The following is a 21,895-nucleotide window of genomic DNA, read 5'->3' on the forward strand; positions in this document are numbered from 1 at the left end:
GAATTAAATCTAAAATAGCTCCCTCTCTTGTTGATTCCTGAACCAATTGCTCCATGAAGCAGTCATTTATTACATCCAGGAACTGTATGTCTCTAGCAAGTCCTGATGTTACATTTACCCAGTCAATATTGGGGTAATTGAAATCTCCCATTATTATTGCACTGCTAAATTGGTTAGCTTCCCTGATTTCTCTTAGCATTTCATCATCTGTCTGACCATTTTGTCCAGGTGGACGGTAGTATACTCCTATTAGGGATATGTAGAGGGACGCCATACGTTGCATTTGGGATTCGTATTCGTCGGGGGGCAGATACATTGCATTCGGCAAGGGGGGCCCTCGATATGTTTATATGTTAATTCTTATTCGTCCCAGCTAAAATTAAATTAACTACAACCCCCCCACCCTCCTGACCCCCCCAAGACTTACCAAAACTCCCTGGTGGTACAGCAGGTGGTCCGGGAGCCATCTGCCCTCACAACCTCGGCTGCTGGTTTCAAAATGGCACCGATAGCCTTTGTCCTACTATGTCACAGGGGCTATCGGTGCCATTGCTCCTACCATGTGACAGGGGCTGTCCAATGGTACCAGTAGCCCCTGTGACATAGTAAGGGCAAAGGCTATCAGCGCCATTTTGAAACCAGCAGCCGAGGGTGTGAGTGCAGGAGATGGCTCCCAGACCCCTTCCCCCCCCCCCCCCCCCCCCCCGCTGGACCACGAGGGAGTTTTGGTAAATCTTGGGGGGGGTCAGGAGGGTGGGGGGTTTGTTTAAATTGGCTCCTTTAGACAGCCGAATAATTCGGCGAAGATTCGTTGTATTCGTGGGGAATCGCGATATGTTTCGCTTCCCCACGAATACAACAAATATGTCCCTATATATTGTGGATAGCCAATTCGTAGGGAACGAATGCACACCCCTAACTCCTATCTCTATACTCTTACCCAACACACATGGGATTTCTACCCATATAGATTCTACTGAGCATTTAGTCTCTTGTATGATCTTCATCCTGTTGGACTCTACACTCTCTCAGACATAAAGTGCCACACCCCCACCAAGTTGATCCTCCCTATCATTGCGATATAATTTGTACCCTGATATAGCACTGTCCCATTGGTTATCCTCCTTCCACCAAGTCTCTGTGATGCCAATTATGTCAATCTCATCATTTTCTGCTATACACTCTAACTCTCCCATCTTACTTCTTAGACTTCTGGCATTGGTATAGAGACATTTCAAAGTGTGTTTTTTGTTTGTATTAACAACCTGCTTTTCAGTTGTTAGGGATAATTCGGAAATCATTAGCTTCAGTGATTTTTTACATATAGGCACATGGACTATGTTTTTACATATAGGCACATGGACTACGTTTGCTTTTAATGGAACCTCTCTATTGGGATGTCCTAACTCTCTTGTATCATTAGTATCCTTCAAGGATACATTTCTCCAAACCATGCACTGCTGAGTGACTGTCAGCTTTCCCCCTTGTTCTAGTTTAAAAGCTGCTCTATCTCCTTTTTGAAAGTTAGTGCCAGCAGCTTGGTTTCACTCTGGTTAAGGTGGAACCCATCCTTTTGGAAAAGTCTCCCCTTTCCCCCAACGTTTCCCCAGTTCCTTACAAAGCTGAATCCCTCTTCCCTACACCATCGTCTCATCCATGCATTTAAACTCTGGAGCTCTGCCTGCCTCTGGGGACCTGCACGTGGAACAGGAAGCATTTCAGAGAATGCCACCCTGGAGGTTCTGGATTTCAGCTTTCTATCTAAAATCATAAATTTGGCTTCCAGAACCTCTCTCCCACATTTTCCTATGTTGTTGGTGCCCACATGTACCATGACAGCGGGCTCCTGCCCAGCATTTTCTATAATCCTATCTAGGTGATGTGTGAGGTCTGCCACCTTTGCACCAGGCAGGCAAGTTACCAGGTGGTCTTCATGTCCACCAGCCACCTTGCTATCTACATTTCTAATAAACAAATCATCAACTATGATTGCCGGCCTAACCCTTCCCTCCTGGGCAGTAGCCCTTGGAGAGTTGTCCTCAGTATGAGAGGACAATATATCATCTGGAGAGCAGGTCCTTGCTACAGGATCACTTCCTGCTACATCAGAGTGATGTTCTCCTACTGGGAGACCTTTCTGATCCAAGGCAGCACTGAGGCTGCCAGACTGAATTTGGGACTTGGCTACTATGTCCCTGAAGGTCATTCATGGACTCCCAAAATATGTTAGTGATAGGAGGAAGTGCAAAAGTGGCATTATGAAACTGAAAAATGGAGCGGAATATGTAGAGGCTGACAGGAAAAAGTGGACCTTCTTAACAAATTTTTCTATTGGTATTTATGGACGGGCAGAAATAGGACCACAGAAAATGGATCTAAAAAAGACTGGAAATGAAGTAGACCTCAATTTTCAGAGAAGTGTGATCATAAGGAACTAATTAAACAAAGTACATAAAGCAATGGAGCCTGATGGTGTACCTCTGAGGGATTTAAGGGAAGTTATAGAAGTTCTGGCAGACTTTTTCAATGGATAGAGTGTGGAGTGGAAATGGAAACAGCTGTTGTGATTCATTTTCACAAAAGTGGAAGGAAGAGGCTGGGAACTTCAGGCTGGTTAATTTGACCTCTTTGGTGATTAAATTAATGGAATGGAATTACTGCTTAAACAGAAGATTGTACAGTTTCTGGAATCCAATGGATTATAAGATCCGAGGCAGCATAACTTTACGAGAGGTAGGCATTGTCAGATAAATTTGATCAATTTCTTTAACTGTGTGGCAAAAGAGTTGAATCAAGGGAGTGTTAGATATAGTGTACTTGAATATCAGTAAGGCATTTGACAAGACTCCGCATGAAAATCATTGGTGTGAGTCCTAAAGTGACTGACTGTGTTAGAAACTGATTGAATAGGAGGTGACGAATGGTAGCGGTAAATGGGTCTCACTATGAGGAAAGGGGCATTACTAGTAGTGTGTCACAGGGACCAGAGCTTGCATTGGTTCTTTTCAACATTTTTGTTCAATGATATTGTAGAATAGGGATGTGAATTGGGCTTCGGATGATTGAAAATATCATCAATATTTTCAAAATCGTCAGAAATCGGGGGCTCCCCCGAAACGATAGGAAAACCCCACGATATTGATCGTGGGGGTTCTCTTATCATTTTGGGGGAGGGCGGGAAAAACAGCACACAAAAATAACCCCTAAACTCACCCCGACCCTTTAAAACTAATCCCTTTGCTTCCCCCACCCTCCTGACCCCCCAAAAAAACATTTTACAGGTACCTGGTGGTCCAGTGGGGGTCCCGGGAGCGATCTCCTGCTTTCGGGCCGTCGGCTGCCACTAATCAAAATGGCGCCGATGGCCTTTGCCCTTACCATGTGACAGGGTATCCATGCCATTGGCCGGCCCCTGTCACATGGTAGGAGCACTGGATGGCCCGCGCCATTTTTAAAGATGGCACCCGATGAAAAAAAACCCACATGTGAATCGGAACCGGAATCGGAACCGATTCTGGTTCCGATTCACATCTCTATTGTAGAATGACTATTGGGAAAGGTTTGTCTTTTGGATGTTACCAAAATCTCCTACAGTGTAGACATCCAGGAAGGTGTTGAAAGCATAAAGAGGAATATAGCATAGCTTGAGGAATGGTCTAAAGTTGGGCAACTAACATTTAATTCTAAAAATGCAGAGTCATGCATTTGGGCTGCAAAATCCCAAAGGAGCAGTACAATCTAAAAGGTGGAATTGTTCTATGTATGATGTAAGAGCAGGATCTGGGGGTGATCATATCTGATCCCTGGAATATTGTATACAGTTTTGGAGACCATACCTTCAAAAGGATATAAACTAGGTAGAGGGTAGCAACTAAAATAGTCACTGATACTGAAGGCACAGGCCATAACCGGAAGAACAGATGGGTACTGATGGCAGGCAGGAGCTGGAGATAGGAAGGAATTGAAGGCCTGGCCTGGGATGGAGACAGCGACTGGCAAGGCCTGGGAATGGAGACAGGAACTGAAACTGGAGATCCACAGGGAGAACTGGGCAGGACAAGACAAGGAGTGAACCAGACTAGGACTGGGCAGGACCACGAGAAAAGGTCAAGGCATACAACATAGGGTAACAGGAGGCTAATGCAAAACAAGACACATATAAGACTAGACAAGGGAAAAACTGACAAGGAGGAATAAGCAGGCCTCAAAGGAACGCAGAGCAAGGCTTGTGGGCTCAAAGGCCAAAAGCCTGGGAAAGAAAGCTAAGGTGGCTGCAGGACAAGGAGGGAGTCCTAGTTGGCCACCAGATAATGCATAAGGCCACAAATGTTATAGGACAAGGCAGAAGTCCACAGGAGCCCTTAGGACAAGAATGAAGGCCAAAGGCAAGACAGAAGGTGACAAAGGTCACAAGCAGAAGGTGACAAAAGCTACAAGCAGAAGGAAAGAAAGGAAGGGTGGGCCAGTGCAAAGAGCTGAGGTGAATTTATGAAGAGGCACTGAGTTCTGAGAGAGGCAGGGCTAAACAGGGCTGGGCCCATCATTGAAGCATTAAGAAGGTGGTTAGCACAGAAAAGAAAATGGCTCTGTGAGGACCTCTGCTGGCAGGGAGATTGCCTAGCAGCCAGGATCGTGACATATCCTAATGAACTTTTTTATGTTCCACACTACTCACCCATTCACCCTCCCATTGTTTAAGATTTAGAAAGTAGAATGAACAGGTAATATTATCCCACAGACTTTATCACCCCTGCAGCTCTCTAACCTACTGGCATTAAAGGTAGTGGGATCCTGGGAAGAAGGAAAGTGTAGGGAGAATTCAAACCAACATTTTCTGAATATATCTTAAAGAAGCCCATGTTCTCTGAACCAAAGAAAATGGAAGATGGATAGCAAAGAATCAAGGACATTCTTCTATTTGTGCAGAGACTGAGAAATGTAGGCCTTGCAGGAGGAATGCCTAGTATATAAAACTTATCCTAGCATGGGCGCCACTATCTCATTCGTTCACTCTGCTGAAACAAAGTGCTTTGATACTGATTGGAGGACACTTATCTCTAATGACATTGTGAGCCTATGCAGGTCTCTATGCTAACATGAACTTTTCATTTTTATAAAAAGAGTGTGACACTCCCAATCAGAGAGCTGTGCTTGGCATTAATTCATATTCATTGACCTTTATGCATTATGCAGAAGGACTTCTGTAAAGTAAGTGAAACAAAAGAACTAAGGGTTCCTGCCACTGGAAATAGACCATACTTTCCATGAGCTCTCCCCAATCAATCTGGAGGACCAGAAGACATTTGCCTGTACTTTAGTCTGATCATTACAATGAAAAGACACTTACCCAGATGCCTGTGCCCAGCTGTAGATTCCCCGGACTGGCACACTGAAGAACACAAATGTAGATGCATTCACAGAGAGACATTACCTGTCTCCTTTAACTGATGTTTACCAGTGTGGTGAGAAAAAATATTTTAGCTTTCAATTAAGAGGTCTGAAGTTTCCTTTAGAGTCAATAGACAGGTAGTTGTGATTCCTCTGAATTAAATTGGTGCCAAACTTCTGGTCAACAAGTTATAGTGCTACTTTAGAAACTATAACTGCCTCTTTCTAAATCACCTAAATAGTCATTACATCAGTCAATGATATTTTAATTAATATTCTCAATAGAACTTCTAACATTCGAGAAACTGAATGAATCCTTGTTTTGATTTAAACAAACGCTATTTGACCATAGTTGGATTAATTAATAAATTAATAAATTCTGTTCAAAAATATAATTACTCTATATTAGTTAGGGATGTGAATTAGGTACCCAATCGTTCCCGCTTTCGGGTTCGTCTGGCCGTGGGAAAATCTTGTTTTCCCGTGGATCCCCTTTTTTTTTTTTTAGTGAAAAATCGTTTTTTGGGTTAATGCGCTAATGGGAGTTAGCGCACGCTAACAAAAATAGAAAATAGTAACAAAAAATAACAAAAATAAACGTTTTTTTGTTAGCGTGCACTAACATGAGTTAGCACACGCGCACTAACCCAAAAAACGATTTTTAAGAAAATTCGGGGGGAAAAGTGATCTTTTCTTTTTTTTACCTGATATATTAATGAATTTAGAAATATTGAACGATATTTCAGTTCATTAGAAAAACAATTCACATCCCTAATATTAGTAGTGCTACAATCTTCCTTACATCTTGGAGGTTCCACTGAGATTTTTAGATTAGAGATGTATATTTCTTACCAAGATTAGTTGGACTGTAAAAACTGAAAGTTGTCCAGAAATTATTAGATAGTTGGAAATCTGATTGTAAATAGTTCTATATATTTATTTGATCCTAAGGTTAAAGAAATAATGAATTTGCTAGCTTTGAAATGTTTAGAGCTAAATATAATAGTTTTGCCACATAGTAATTCTGAAAATATTCCACAGCAATTTTCTTTTCTTCAAATACAACCTCAGTAGGAATTCCCTGCTTCAAATATGTTGCTTTGCAAAGTAGTGAAGAAGAGAATTATCTTATACAGTTGTATAATGTGTCTTTACAATTGCAAGCCCTAGAAGAAAATCTGGACAGTGATTTTCAAAGAGAGATGGACATTTGCTCTTAGGACAAATACAGGCAGAGTTGACAGAAGAATGGATAACTAGCAATAAAACCTTACCTACTTCTTTGATAGAAGAATCTCAAACAGATCAATTGCTATATGTTTCAGAGCAAAATAAAATTGTGCTTTACCAACCTAACATGGATTAGGGATGTGAATCGTTTTAGGACGATTAAAATTATCGTCCGATAATTTTAATATCGTCTTAAACCGTTATGGAACACAATACAATACAGATTCTAACGATTTATCGTTATAAATCGTTAGAATCGTGAGCCGGCACACTAAAACCCCCTAAAACCCACCCCCGACCCTTTAAATTAAATCCCCCACCCTCCCGAACCCCCCCCAAATAACTTAAATAACCTGCGGGTCCAGCGGCGGTCCGGAACGGCAGCGGTCCGGAACGGGCTCCTGCTCTGAATCTTGTCGTCTTCAGCCGGTGCCATTTTCCAAAATGGCGCCGAAAAATGGCGGCGGCCATAGACGAAAAAGATTGGACGGCAGGAGGTCCTTCCGGACCCCCGCTGGACTTTTGGCAAGTCTCGTGGGGGTCAGGAGGCCCCCCACAAGCTGGCCAAAAGTTCCTGGAGGTCCAGCGGGGGTCAGGGAGCGATTTCCCGCCGCGAATCGTTTTCGTACGGAAAATGGCGCCGGCAGGAGATCGGCGCCATTTTCCGTACGAAAACGATTCGCGGCGGGAAATCGCTCCCTGACCCCCGCTGGACCTCCAGGAACTTTTGGCCAGCTTGTGGGGGGCCTCCTGACCCCCACGAGACTTGCCAAAAGTCCAGCGGGGGTCCGGAAGGACCTCCTGCCGTCCAATCTTTTTCGTCTATGGCCGCCGCCATTTTTCGGTGCCATTTTGGAAAATGGCGCCGGCTGAAGACGACAAGATTCAGAGCAGGAGCCCGTTCCGGACCGCTGCCGTTCCGGACCGCCGCTGGACCCGCAGGTTATTTAAGTTATTTGGGGGGGGGTTCGGGAGGGTGGGGGATTTAATTTAAAGGGTCGGGGGTGGGTTTTAGGGGGTTTTAATGTGCCGGTTTTTCGATTTTTCGATTTTTCGATTTTTCACGATTTTTAACGATTTTTCACGATATTTTACCCCCCCAAACGGCAACAATACGATTCCCTCCCCCTCCCAGCCGAAATCGATCGTTAAGACGATCGAGGACACGATTCACATCCCTAACATGGATGAAGGGATTCTGAATAAAAGTATTTTTCCTGTAAATAGGATTATAAAACTTTGTGGTTTTAGTGCAAAGGACTATTCACCCAAACAACCACTATTGGAAGAGCAAGTAGATTATGTCTCTTAGGCAAAAGTAAATAAAATCCAAGCTGAAATAATAACTAATCAAACTCAGCTAGAATCAATGTCTGGTTCTGCAAAAACAGCAGAATAAACATAACAGAAGTTTTAAAACTCTTTCTGTCCCTTTGAAACAGAAAGGTAACAAGAGGATGCTGTTGCTCTGGAGGTGCACCCTTGGCCTGGTGCTGGATTGGTATGGCCCTCTAGTCAGATCCAGAGAGTGCCTGCCACGAGGAGGTGGAGCACACAAGGAGACAGAAGCTAGCTGGAGCTTCGCCAATAGCAATCCGGAGTTTCCACAGAATGAGCCCTTGGGTACCCGGACTGCCTGAACTTAGATGGGCCTCCAAGGGTCTCCCAGAGAGATAGCGAAGACGTGTGCCCACCACGAGCAAAGGTGCATGGCTGGTGAAGATAAGATGGACTAGAGCAGGATCACCGGAGACCTCTTGAAGGAGACAGGAAGTGAAGATCCTCTGGGCGAGATAGGCAGCACCTACTGGTCTAGTCAGATGTAGGCTGCAGGTAGTGTATGCAGGCCGGTCTGGCGGTCACAGGAGAGAACAGAGTGTCTGAATGTAGCGCAAGGGTCAAAGCCAGGGTATCCATATGAGGGTGGTCAGCCAAAGCAAGGGTCAGTTCCAAGATCAGTCCGTATGTAATCAAGATGAGCAAGGGTCAGTTCCAGGCGGCAGTCAAGCATGGTCAGAAGGCAGGCAGTGGTCGGTTCTAGGCAGTGGTCAAATATGGTCAGAGACAGAAGGCAAGCAGTGGTCGGATCCAGGCAGCTGTCAAACGTGGTCAGAAGGTAGGCAGTGGTCAGTTCCAGGCAGCAGTCAAAAGTAGTCATGCAAGCAGAGGTCAGTACTGTGAATCAGTCTGAGAAGGTACGACAGGAGGAGGAACGCAGGGACCAGGAGAGATGCTGGAACACAGAGGAGACCACGGGAACACAGAAATGCAGGAGCACTGGAACAAGACTTGAACACAGGAACACAGGAGCAGTGGAACAAGACTGAATCAAGGAAGCAGGAGAACACAGGAACAAGGAACAGCAAACTAGCTACACCGAAGTGTCAACCCAATTGCCAAGGCGAGGTTCTGGGGAAAGAGCCTCAACTTAAGTAGAAGCCTTAGGTGACGTCATCAGGTGGCATCCGAGGAGAGCTTCCCACCCTTGGCCATTTAAATGTCCTAGCGTCAGCCGCGTGCATGCCTAGGTGCGGGGCCGAGGAGGTCAAAGATGCAGAGCCCCTATGGGAGCTCTACTGAGAGGCCTGTGGCATGGAGAAAGCCGGAGAGGACCGCTGTGAGCGTCAGGGACGTCGGGAGCTGGCAGCAGTGGCAAGGGAGTAGGAACCGGAGCTGGTGGAGGGAAGTGCGAGGTGAGCAGGACCGGTCGCAGTACCAACTTGGCCGGGACACTCAACACATAAAGTTCATAATTGCCTCTCTTGTAGGGATGTGCAGCAGGGACGGATTCGTCCGATTCGGTATTTGTATTAGTCGGGCCCAAATCAGTTGCATCCGTTTTCAGGGGACCCCTATTCATCCATTAGTTACATATGGTATTTGTTTCCCATTAAAGTTAAAAAAAAACAAACCCATCTCAATCCCTGGTGGTCCAGAAGGGGTCCTGGAGCGATCTCCTGCACTCAGGCCATCGGCTGCCAGTATTCAAAATGGTGCCGATAGCCTTTGCCCTTACTATGTCACAGGGCTACCGGTGCCATTGGTCGGCCCCTGTCACATGGTAGGAGCAATGGACGGCCGGAGCCATCTTGTGCTCCTACCATGTGACAGGGGCCGACCAATGGCACCGGTAGCCCCTGTAACATAGTAAGGGCAAAGGCTATCGGCGCCATTTTGAATACTGGCAGCCGACGGCACGAGTGCAGGAGATCATTCCAGGACCCCCGCTGACCACTCCCACCCTCATGACCCCCCCCCCCCCCAAGACTTGCCAAAAGTCCCTGGTGGCCAGCGGGGGTCCTAGAGCGATCTCCTGCTCTCGGGCTGTTAGCTGCCAGTATTCAAAATGGTGCCGATAGCCTTTGCCCTTACTATGTCACAGGGGCTACCGGTGCCATTGGTCGGCCCCTGTCACATGGTAGAAGCACAAGATGGCGCCGGCCGTCCATTGCTCCTACCATGTGACAGGGGCCGACCAATGGCACCGACAGCCCCTGTGATATAGTGCGTGCAAAGGTTATCGGCGCCATTTTGAATACTGGCAGCCGACGGCCCAAGTGCAGGAGATCGCTCCAGGACCTCCACATGACCACCAGGGACTTTTGCAAGTCTTGGGGGGGTCAGGAGAGTGGGGATGTTATTCGTTAATGATACGTTGCATTCGTGGGGGTTCGCCATATGTTTCGGAACCCCACGAATGCAACAAATAGGGACCTATATGTTGCGGATTGAGCATACGTTCGAAACGAATACACATCCCTACTCTCTTGTCTAATTCAGAATTTCAGTGGCAGCAGGAGACAGAGCAAACATGTACTCATGTTCACACAAAAAAGAAAGCCATTTTGATAGTCTTTCTTTTGAATTTTGTTCTCCAGAGAAAGACCTAAATGTTAACAAACACAGGCACTGATTTACTAAGTCTCTTCTCCCATACTGTCTCTATGGGAAAACTGCTTAGTGAATTGGGCCCACAGAGAGGCTCAGAAAGTAGTTTGATAAAGAAAGAATCTGTTCATAAGACTGGTGCAAATGTGAATTGCAAAGGACAACTAGCTGAGACAGCTATTAAGCCATTTGCTAGTCATAAATCTCCTTTGCAAACAGCGTGTGGTGGTCAAACTTCTTAAACAGAGACAGAAAAAGAATTATCTAAAACACAGTTATTAATTGAAAGCTCAGAAAGGAAAGTGAAATACAGAAATAAATCATTCACTGTAAAGATAGTACTGAAGAATTTGAAAATTCTGAACAAAGTCTAGTGTCTAAGGCAAGGTTATTGATTAATGATCATGTTGCAGCAAATGTTGTTCCCTCACTGAATCCTTGTGCCCAACTAAAATTGGAGATGCATGCATCATCTTCCATAGAGGTACAGTTTAGTTCTTTCCCCACTGTTGATGGAACTAGAGACAAAGGGCTGTTGCTTAGTCAAGCAGTGAATAGGGAGGAGTTCCAGCACATGTCTAAGCATGACTAGGGTGGAGCAAAGGATTCTCTGAATGATGTGTCAGTTACCAGGCAACCAGAACAACAATGGCCTGTTATTGAAAACACGTTTAGCGCTAAACAACCAGATAATAAGGGCTTAGTTGGCTATCTAGCAGTCGCGGAATGTCTGGATATATTCAGCAGCTGCTAGATAAGTCACTTTTCTGGCTCTCTGAATACCTGGATAAAATGAGGGTGTGCAGTGGGTGGATCAGGGTCAGAATAACTTATCTGGTTTGTTCTTGTCTGTTTAAGTTAATCAGATTAGTTATATCTGCCAAAGAGCAGGTTTAACTTAGTCAGATATAACTTATCTGGCTTGTATGGGGATATTCAGTGGCATAGCCGTGCTGCTGAATTTGCCTTGTAACTTAGGGGGTTATTTTCCAAAGGCTTATCGTACGTGATATGGTCGTATCGTGTGCAATAAGCCTCTATCGCACGCGAAAAGGCCCTTTTTGCCTGCGATAGCATGCAAATTAGATTGGAGGTGGAGTCGGGGTGGGGAAGGGCGGAGTCGTGGCAGGGAGGGGGCAGAGTCGGCAGTGGCTTCACTGCCGGCGATAATGTTACTAACGTTATCGTCGGCAGTAGCACACCGAATAGCGCCACCTTTCACGGTGGCGCTATTCAGTACAAAAGCCGGCAGTCGGTATACCGCAGCTGCCGAAATCACACCACTGTGGTGCAAAGGCTGCGGGCGTTTGCAGGCCCACCCCCCCGCACCCCGTTTTCGCAGGATTTGTCATTCTGCGAAGAATGATGAATCCAGGCCTTAGTCAGATAACTTATATCTGGCTAAGATATTTACCCAGATAACTTTAAAAACTGGGTCCAGAATTCTTAGCAGAAACCATTCTCCCAAATAACCACAAGATGGCAGTAGCTATACTAGATTTCCTGTCTAGGAAAATCTAGTGGAAATGAAATGCTGCTAAATTATATGAAACTGAATCTTCGTATTTGTTTACAGGTATTCCTTTAAGCTACAAATTGTTACGCGCGCTGGCCGCAGCAGACATGTGGCTCGGCCCCCTCACGTTTTTCAAAGTGATCCAGCACCTGGTCTCTCGTCTCTGGTGGCTGTGGACCACCGGCTCCATCCTCGGGCGGCCCCTGGGGCATCCGGCTCTGCTACAACTCCTGATGCTCTGCGTCTGGCCTCTCCACGTGGCCCGTAGAGTGACGCCGTCCCGACCAACTCCGTTCCTCTCCCTCCCCACACGCATGTACATCTAATCCTTTAATAGGGCCCGCAGCGGGAACCTGGCCGCAGCCCCGGATGATGACGTCGGCTGAGCTCTGGTATATAAGCCGGGCTCTGCTCTCTCAGATTGCCTTTGCAACAGGTTCCCTCGCTATTTGAGTACTTGTTGCTTCTTCTGTTCATGGTTCCCAATCCTGATTGCCTTTGTTCCTGTTTCCTTGTTCCTGTGTTCCTGTTCCTTCGTCTCTCCTTTGGATTGCTAACCTGGTTTGACCTCTGCATTGCCTGACTACTCCGTTGCCTCTCTCTAGCCCCGGTTCTCTGCATTGCCTGTCTACTTCGTTGCTTCTCTCCAGCCCCGGACCTCTGCATTGCCTGACTACTCCATTGCCTCTCTCCAGCTCTGGACCTCTGCATCGCTTGACTTCGCTTTTGCTTCTCCCCAGCCCTGGACTTCTGCTTCGTCTGAGCATCCTTTGACTCTCTCCTCATCCAGACCTCAGCCTTGCTTGCCACTGCTTCCAGACTGCCACCAGCCCTGATCCCAGCTTGCTTCAAGACAACTTTTCAGCCTTTGTCCTGGACATGGTCCATTCAGGCTTCGGTCTGCTCTTGCTCAGGGCCCTCTGTCAGACTGTGTTCCTATTGGCGCCCGAGTCTCTGGGACTCCGCCTCGTCCAGTACAGACTGATACCTGCACTAGTTGCTGCTTCTGGGCTGACTTCGATCCACCCATCGATGACCACTGACAGAAGCCACCTAAGTCCAGCAGCCCCGACACCCAAAGGCTCAACTCGCGGGGAACGAGGGCTGGTATTGGTGAAGCGCCAGCCGGCTTCTGTCCATCAGCCCTCTCTGCCTGCTGATGGTGGGGACCCGTAGGATCCCTCCTATGGGTAGCGTCAATCCCACCTTGGCCCAAGGGTCCACCTCCGGTGCAACACAAATAATCTATGCTGTATAAAATAAAATAAATTTGAATTTGATTTTAAGGTTCCATCCTGCTGTTATTAGGGAATATTTCACATGATGGGAATTCCCTAGAACTTAAATGTGTATTCTATTTAGAAGAACAGATACTCAGGGTCAATTACCACTTCCGAGACAAAAGGTACCAACTCCCCTCAAAATACACAAGCTATTCAGTTGTGAGAGTCCTTTAAATGCTGGATCTGAGGTTATTCCGAGTATCCACAAATTACAATCCAATGTGAAATTGTCAAATTTATAGACATGAAGTCTATAATGAATATAAGTCTGTGTTGTTATGACTTGTATGTATATGGGCCCTGGGCCGAGGTGAGAGATGGTACCTCCCACAGGAAGGAGCCCTGTGAGCCTCACCGTCTGGAGGCGCAGCCTCAGCGGATGTCAGACACAGCTGTGAAATAGAATCTTTATTAGAGAGGTAGAAAGGCACAGCCTGCAGAGAGGGGGGGTGCAGGAGAAAGTAACAAGTTCTGAGCAGAGGGGTATACACAGAGACGTGGAGATCCGGTAATGGTCCGCAGAGCAGGGTACACCGAAGACGTCTCTCCAAAGTGATGATGCAGTAGTGGCCTGCAACGCAGGGTACACCGAGGGATTCCTCACTCAGAGATGATATGGTAGTGGCCCGAGGTACGGGGTATACTGGTGAGGGTCCTGTAGCGATGCTGTAGTAATGGTCTGCAGCACAGGGTACACCAAAGTGGTTCCTCACTTATAGATGATATGGTAGTGGCCCGAGGCACTGGGTACACCGGAGAGGATCCCACAATAAAGCTGGTATAGTGGTGGTCCGTGGACTCAAGGTACTCACAGAGTGGTAATTCCAGGACAGGTCCCAGGGAACGGTAACAGACAGCAGTCCAAGGAAGAAGGCCCTCCGAGGAGCAGATAGCCAGAGACGAGGAAGGGTCCTCGAGGAGCGGGTACCCAGAGCGTCTCACGCCAAAGTGCAAGAACTGGAACAGGAAGTCCGAAAAAGTGAAGCGGATTCAGCAATGAGGGAACTCCTTGCTAACTCTTCAATAGGCAGAGTGAGCAAGCTTAAGTATAACAGAGTGAAGACGTCATCCAGAGGCGACGCCCCCGAGGTTCCTGCCATGACATGCTTAAGATTGGCCTGTGCGAGTGCGCGCGCGCCTAAGTGATCCCCGAAGGCAAGATGGCAGTCAGTAGCGCCTACGCTATCCCAGGACCACCAGGAAGGTTGGCGATAGCTGGCGGAGGCCACCACTCTCCAAAATGACATCAAAGTAGCAAAGAAAGAGGTGAGCATTTGTGGTCGTAGCCATCTGTGACTGACGGGCGTAACATGTGTGATAATTTCCATTTCAAATTAATTGGTTAGTATGTCACCTCACATGAACAGTGGCTTTCAGTTTAGAAAATAAAGGAAAGATGACTATATCATTACATAAGATGATAAGAACGCAAGATTTGCCATACTGGGTCAGACCAAAAGTCTATCAAGCCCAGTATCCTGTTTCCAACAGTGACTAAACCAAGACAAAAGTACCTGGCAGGATCCCAAGGGGTAGATAGATTCCAAGACAGATCTCAAGAATAAGCAGAGGCTTTCTGCAACTCTACCTTAATAATGGTTAATGGACTTTTCCTCCATGAGTTTGTCCAAATATTTTTTAAAGGCAGCTACACTAATAGTTTTCACCACATCCTCTGGCAACAAATTCCAAAGCTTAATTATGCATTGAGTAAAAAATATTTTCTCTTATTAGTTTTAAATGTATTACCTAGTAACTTCATTGTGTGTCCCCTTGTCTTTGTACTTTTTGAAATAATAAACAACTGATTAATATTTACTCCTTTCATTCCCCTCATTATTTTATAGATCTCTATCAAATCTTCCCTCAGTCATCTCTTCTCCAGGCTGAAGACATTAATCTCTTTAGCTTTTCTCCATAAGAGAATTGTTCCATTCCCTTTATAATTTTGGTCACCCTTCTCTGTACTTTTTTTTAGGGTTGTGCATTCGTTTTCAACGAATGTGCAATCCGCAACGCAAAAGTCCCGTTCGTTTGATTCATGGGTTTGCAAAACGCATGGCGATCCCCCATGAATAAAACATATCATATTAGTTTCATTATTTTGGTTCACAGTGATTTCTTCGTGGACATTTGAAATAGGAGAAGGCCATGTGGGAGTATCTGTAAGAAAAAAAACAGCTCTTTCCTGTGAATCATGAGTGACCTCACAGCCCTGTCATAGAATGGGTCAGACAGGTTGGCAAGGAGACTAGAATGACAACATATCAGAGCTAAGCATTTTTCTAATGCAGCCAATCGCCGCTCTCACTCAGTGCTCTGTGACTCTGTTCCTTATGACGCTGTACTATTTATAACTTAAGCACATGGCGTGCCATGCTCTTTCTTTCCTGGGGTTGTTCAGGGAGGTGGATTTACTCAGAGCTAGTCTGAGTGTCTCAAATCTGTATTCAATTCCTAGCTACTTTGATAGAATTTTCCATTGAAAAAGATATTTGTTTGTTTTTGCTGCTGTGCCAGCCAGGCTTTTTTTGACTGCACTTTTTTTTATTGTACTCAGATTGTCTCTCTGTCTCTCTCACTGAGACAAGCTGCCAGCAGTGGCATTTTGCTGCTGATCTTACCACCCTGGGGTAGGTTGGTGCAGACACAGGCAGGGTTTGGGTGGTGTGGGTGCAAGATAGTGTGAGTTAGTATTTCCAAACAAGAAGCAGCATCACTAGGCTTTGTGCTTGCTCAGGCTTCCAGTCAAGTCTTTTCTCTGTTGTTTCATTTTTTTGTGCACACAGAGCAGTTTCAGTTGTAGTGTACATCAAGGCACTGCATCGTGCATCTGTGGGCAGTTTTGCAGACTCACTTACATTGGGACAGCAGTGCTCTTTTAAGCCAAATCCCCAGTAGGACTCTTTTGTAGTTACATGTTTTGTGCATACACATACAGCGGTCTCAGTTGTAGTGTACATCAAGGCACTGCATTGTGCATCTGTGGGCAATTTTGCAGACTCACGTACATTGGGACAGCAGTGCTCTTTTAAGCCAAATCCCTAGAAGGCCTCTTTTGTAGTTACAGGTTTGGTGCGTGCCCATACAGTGGTCTCAGTTGTAGTGTACATCAAGGCACTGCATCGTGCATCTGTGGGCAGTTTTGCAGACTCACTTACATTGGGACAGCAGTGCTCTTTAAGCCAATTCCCCAGTAGGACTCTTTTGTAATTACATGTTTTGTGCATACACATACAGCGGTCTCAGTTGTAGTGTACATCAAGGCACTGCATTGTGCATCTGTGGGCAATTTTGCAGACTCACGTTCATTGGGACAGCAGTGCTCTTTTAAGCCAAATCCCCAGAAGGCCTCTTTTCTAACAAGTTTGGTGTGTGCACATACAGCGGTCTCAGTTGTAGTGTACATCAAGGCACTGCATCGTGCGTCTGTGGAAAACGTATACAGGATAAGCCTTTCGGTCCTTTTCTGCTGCAAAGGGTATAGGGCCTCTGGAAGCTGGGGCTGTGGAGTTTGAAGCCTGGATTACTTGGGGTGATCTCTGGAGTCCTCTCTCAGGAGCTGCTGGGAACAGTATGCAGATGAGCCTTCTGGTCCTCTTCTGTTGCATGAAGTGTGAGGCCTCAGCAAGCTGAGACTGTGGAGTTAAATGCCTTGATCGCCTGCTGTAACCTCTGGAGTCCTCTCCCAAGGGCTGCTGGGAAAAGTATGCAGGATGAGTCTTTAGATCTTCTGCTGCTGCAAAGGAAGCAGGGCCTCTGGAAGCTGGGGTTGTAGAGTTCAAAGTCTAGATTGCTTACTGTGACCTCTGGAGTTCTCTCCCGGGGGCTGCTGGGAATGGTATGCAGATGAGCCTTCTGGTTCTTTTCTGCTGCAAAGGATGCAGGGCCTCTGCAAGCTGGGGTTGTGGAATTTGCAGCTTGGATCACTCACTATGACCTTTGCAGTCCTCTCCTGGGGGCTGCAGATGAGTGTTCTGATCCTCATCTTTATTGTAAATGAATACAGATGAATTCTGAATAGGTAAAATATCTTAACAAGAGTTTCCCATTCTAACTATCATTAAGAGGTCAGATGTCTTGGGGTCTGAAAAACAGTTTAATAATTGGGACAGGGTAGAATTTGTTAAGGATCTGTTCTGTTGAATGAACTACCTCTAGGGAGGATTAATTTCAAAAGTCAGTTGGTCCTAGTCCTTAGTGCTCCAACAAAAAAGCTAGACAGAAAATAAAGGAATAATAATTTGTACAATATGTTATTGAAGTTGACAGCAAAAAATCCCTTTACTTCCTACCCAGTGACAGAATGAAGAAGAAACCCCAGAGCTTACAAGTGAGGCAATATACTACCACCTAAAAAATTCAATTCTGTTACATCCTCCAAGCTGACTGAGGAACATAGAAACAAGAAATGATGGCAGGAAAGGATTCAGTCTTCCCAGCAAATTTATGTCAGTATCTGCTGCACTGTGCATGTTACCCTCATGCTTATCAGTTTCCCAGACCGTAAAAGTCAGGGCCCTTGGATACTGTCCAAATCCAGTTTTCCTAACCCTTTCCATAGAAGCAGAGAGCAATGATGGAGTCACATAAAAAATATCAGGCTTAATGATTAAGCTGCATCAATGTTACTCCCATGTTTATTTGTTCCCCAAACCATAACAGTCAGGGCTGTCTGAATCCAGTGTCCCTTTTCCTACTGCTTTTGAAGCAGAGAGCAATGATGGAGTTTCCTTAAGCCTTGATATTGTTGTTTGTTAAGGATTGCAACTGCCACACCAGCAAATTACCCCCAGTTACCCCCATGCACGCTTTTCTTTAATTCCATCCTCTAGCCTTTAGGGATCCACAGTGTTTATCCCATGCCTCTTTGAATTCCTTCACTATTTTCATCTTTACCACCTCCTCCAGAAGGGCATTCGAGGCATTCACCACCCTCTCTGTGAAGAAATATTTCCTGACATTGGTTCTGAGTCATCCTCCCTGAAGTTTCATTTCATGACTTCTAGTTCTATTGATTTCTTTCCAACGGAAAAGGTTTGATGATTGGGCATCATTAATACCTTTCAGGTATCTGAAGGTCTGTATAATATATCCCCTGTACCTCCTCTCTTCCAGGGTATACATATTCATATCCTTTAGCATCTCCTCATAAGTCTTCCAATGCTGACCCTCACCAATTTGGTCGCTCTTCTTTGGACTGCCTCTATCCTGTCTTTATCCTTTTTGAGATATGGGCACCAGTACTGAACACATTATTTTATTGTGCAGATTCAGTTATGAAACACTCAGAGAACCCAAACACTACTGTTATTAATAGCAAGAATTAATTGACTATTGACACTCCCAAGTAAAGTTGCCCTTGAGGCAGTGAAGTGAAGAGGCTCCTTTAAGATACCTAAACAAGAAAGGAAGTTATCAGTTAAAACTTGCAGAACTAGATGATTGACTAAGTAATACTGAAAATTGTTACAAAGCGTGGCTCGTAGGGCATTCTCACGAGCCGCCTTCCTTATTCCCAATGCCGCCAGCACTTGCTTGTGGCAGGAATGCCACCAACACTCAACACAGCTGACTATGGCAAAGGAGCCTGCCAGGATGCCACTTCCTGACCTTTCCTTATACATGTGCATGTGGTGCCCTGTGATGACATCACTGGCCTCCCTGTACTTAAGGCTCCACTGGAGGAGCCACTGATGCCTCAGCAACAGGTCTCTTGCCTTGCAGTGCGTGTTGCCTTACATTCCAATTCCTGCATTCCTGATTGCCTTCCAGCCTTACCTCATCTAGCCTTGTCTTGTCTAGCTTTGCCTCATCCAACCTTATCTTCCAACTTTGCCTCATTCAGCCTTGCCTTCTATCCTTGCCTCATCTAGCCTTGTCTTCTCCAGCTTTTCTCATCCAGCCTCTCTTTCTGTTACTGTATTATCCATTGTCTTCAGTGTGTATTCATCCACTCTTAGCCCGACTCACTGGATCTTAACTCCTTACGTGGACCTGACCACTCTTGCGAGCTGTTTATCCTGACCTTAGCCTGTCTCTGGCTTTGTTAATCTGCTGTCTGTCCTGACCCCAGTGTGTATTTGGACTTTAGTTACCAACATCACCCTAGGGACCTGCCTAAGTCCTGTTGGCCATCAGAATCCATGGACTCAACTTGTGGGGGAGGCAGCTGGTAAAGATGAAGCTCCAAGATGTCCCTCTTCAGTGTGCATATGCCAGCTACTGGTGTTGGCCCCAGGGGTTCATCTTCAAGGCTTCATCAACTATGCCGCAACACCAAAGGCTCACACGCTACCCTTCACACAGATCAGTTAAAAGAATTTTTATACCAGTTTAAACACCTCTTTGCCATTGATATAAGTGATTGTAGCCTGACTGATTTGCATATCACTCAGGATTCTACAGATTCTAATGGTAAGCTAGTTGCATGGTAGTATTCTGACTTTGACTTCCTATACATCAGGGCAAGTTATTCTAACTACCGGTATTTTAGAAAACAGAAGAATTATTAAACAGCGTAACAATACCTATAACTTTTCTATATGGCCCACCTTAAAAGAAATGAAAGGGGCATCGAGAATATCAATAATTGAAATTGATCTTCCATAATTGAAAAGGAACATAAATTTGCAAAATGTATTTCATTTTTAATTCTTCTGATTAATGTATTACTTGCAAAACATTTCTAGATGTAGCATACAGAGATCAATCGTACTGAGAAACTGACTCAAAAGTGTACCTACACTTCTCCCTCATATGTGAGAAATTCCTTGCATTTTTTGTTAATGTTGGATTCTGTTCAAGGTGATCTCCAGGGAGATCTTTTAGTAACATTAGATGTTACTTCATTGAATGCATCAATTCCTCAAATTGAACCATTGGATGTTATTCAAGAAGTTTTGGAATTATGCCCACGACCAATATTTGTGCCCACTGAATTTATTCTGTCATTAGATGCTTGGTATTGACAAAAAAAATGTTTCTGTTTGATGGCAAAATATGTTAACAAATATCAGGAACAGCTATGGGTGCAACTTTTGCTCTTTCTTTGTCCAATTTGTTTTTGGTGGAATTTGAAAGGTAATGGGTATATAGTTCTCCTTTTTTTTACTGCCATAAAATTTTGAAAATTTTTTGTCGATTATAGGAATGTGCAAAGGGACGCCATATGTTGCATTCGGGATTCATATTCGTCAGGGGGCAGATACATTACATTCGGCAAGGGGGGCCCCTGATACGTTTATGTGTTAATTCGTATTTGTTTCCCGGCTAAAATTAAATTAACCACAACCCCCACCCTCCTGACCCCCCCCCCCCCCAAACAAAACTTACCAAAACTCCCTGGTGGTCCAGCGGGGAGTCCGGGAGCCATCTCCTGCACTCACACCCTGGGCTGCCGGTATTCAAAATGGCACTGGTAGCCTTTGACCTACTATGTCACAGGGGCTACCAGTGCCATTGGTCAGCCATTGGTCAGCCCCTGTCACATGGTAGGAGCCATCTTGTGCTCCTACCATGTGACAGAGGCTGGCCAATGGCACTGGTAGCCCCTGTGACATAGTAAGGGCAAAGGCTATCAGCACCATTTTGATTACTGGCAGCCAATGGCCCGAGTGCAGGAGATCGCTCCCGGACCCCCGCTGGACTACCAGGGACTTTTGGCAAGTCTTGGGAGACCCTCCTGACCCCCACAAGACTTTCCAAAAGTCCAACGGGGGTCCGGGAGAGACCTCCTACACTCGAGCCGTCGGCTGCCAGTATTCAAAATGGCACCGATAGCCTTTGCCCTCACTATGGCAAGTCGTGTGGGGGTCAGGAGGGTCCCCCAAGACTTGCCAAAAGTCCCTGGTGGTCCAGCGGGGGTCCAGGAACGATCTCCTGCACTCGGGCCATTGGCTGCCAGTAAGCAAAATGGCGCTGATAGCCTTTGCCCTTACTATGTCACAGGGGCTACTGGTGCTATTGGTCAGCCCCTGTTACATGGTAGGAGCACAAGATGGCGCCGGCCATCCATTGCTCCTACCATGTCAGTGAGCTTGAAGTTCACTAACTGTGTGTTGAGGTGACTGTTACAAAGAAGATAACCTTCCAGGACAAATACTTCAGGTCACAGGAGTGCAGAAGCTCAAACGGAGCCTTCATAGCTTGGCCAAGACCACATTGAGGTCCCAGGAGAAAGTGGGGGAAGTTAGGGGTGGATTGAGCTGAAGCAGGCCTCACATAAAGCACTTCACAATAGGCTTCATTGAGATGGGTTAACCATCCACCCCTCGGTGGTAGGCCCCAATACTACTGAGATGGACTCTGATGGAGTTGGTCTTCAGACCAGCCTCCGCGAGGTGCGGAAGGTAATCAAGAAGCTTTGAGATAGAGCAGGAGAATGGTTCAAAGCCATGGCACTCACAACAAATGGAGAAACTTTTCCACGTCAGACCAAATAAGACTTCCTAATGGAAGGCCTCCTGAAAGTCATCAGATCTCATGACACATCATCCGATAGGTCTAGGGGTTGCAAAATCACCCTCTAAACATCCAAGCCATTAGGGACAAGGCATGGAGGTTGAAATGGTGCAGCCTGCCCTGATCC

The sequence above is a fragment of the Rhinatrema bivittatum genome, chromosome 1 (assembly GCF_901001135.1).
Source record: "Rhinatrema bivittatum chromosome 1, aRhiBiv1.1, whole genome shotgun sequence".
Classification (NCBI taxonomy): domain Eukaryota; kingdom Metazoa; phylum Chordata; class Amphibia; order Gymnophiona; family Rhinatrematidae; genus Rhinatrema; species Rhinatrema bivittatum.